This window comes from Myotis brandtii, unplaced genomic scaffold (genome assembly GCF_000412655.1).
Source record: "Myotis brandtii unplaced genomic scaffold, ASM41265v1 scaffold536, whole genome shotgun sequence".
In the NCBI taxonomy this organism is placed as follows: Eukaryota; Metazoa; Chordata; class Mammalia; order Chiroptera; family Vespertilionidae; genus Myotis; species Myotis brandtii.
Genome location: NW_005369967.1, coordinates 1,786,536 through 1,787,733, shown reverse-complemented (window position 1 = coordinate 1,787,733; position 1,198 = coordinate 1,786,536).

The window sequence follows — 1,198 nt, the reverse complement described above, 5'->3', positions numbered from 1 at the left end:
AACAGTGCTTATTTCTGAGTGGTGAAAATATTTTTTCTTCTTTTCTGCATTTTTCAAAATCTCCACCATATTCCAACTTTTATAATCATAAAATATATCACACGATATTTTCCAAACCGAGAGGGGTGTATATTGCTTGGTAAGATTCAGGATAGACAATTTGGAAAAACAAAGCAATACTTGAAGAAAATCCGTTGGGGGGGAGGGGGGAAGGAAACAAAATCTTGGATGGCGATGGAGAAACTTAACCTAACTTTCATCAGAAAGACTTGAAGTTGTGCGACCGTTACACGACATATCTGTATACACAAAGGGATCAATTCTTTAATACACGATGCTGCCTCCGGTCTGAAGCTTCATGACTCCTTAACAGGCCACACTGCCATTCTGGGGCCATATCCTACGGAGAAAGGGGAACCCACAGGCCCCAGCTACTCATGCGTTTATTAATGTATTATCCATACCTTCTGCATCTTCCGCTTTTGCTCACTTCCCAGCTCGGTCTGCCTACTCCCCGCTGCACGCAGTGGTTTGGGAGAGAGAAGTCCTGAGCAGTGAAATCCCAAATCCTTACCAGGCCCTGCAAGACCCTCCTGGATCTGACCCTTACCTACCTCCCCAATTCCCAACGGCATTCCCCGGGCGTCAGCCGCTCGGACCTTTATTACTCCAATAAGCCCCCCCACGCCCCTTCCCTGTGTCGGCCTCGGGCTTTGCTTTTCCTGTTCTTTCTGGGCAAGTTCCTCCTCCAGAGATCCCACCAGCAGCCTGCTCCGCACCCTTGTGGCTCCAGCGTCCGTCCGCAGAGAGGCTCTCCTGACCGCACTGTTGAAAGTCATCCCTGCGAGTCTGAAGTTGCTTCCATGTTGTTTCTCTTACCAGCAAGGAAGCTTCTTGAAGGCAGGGGCCTGGACAACATTGCTCACCTCAGGCCCCTCCGCTCCTGAACGAATGAACAGGAATGGATGAATACCTGTGGACTGTCTCCTGGGGGTGTGCTTTGGCTTAGAAACAGAAACCAGTTCATCGAGAAAAAGCACGTTAGTAGCGGCTTTCAGCTGTCCTCCGAATTGCGGGCCCCCTAGGAGGCTTCGGAGTAGACAATCCCAGGATCGCAGAACCGCAAGACCGCCGCTCTGGCTCGCGGTGCGGAACTGAGGCTGCGCGGAGCGTGGGGGGGGCGTGGCCACCCGCTCCC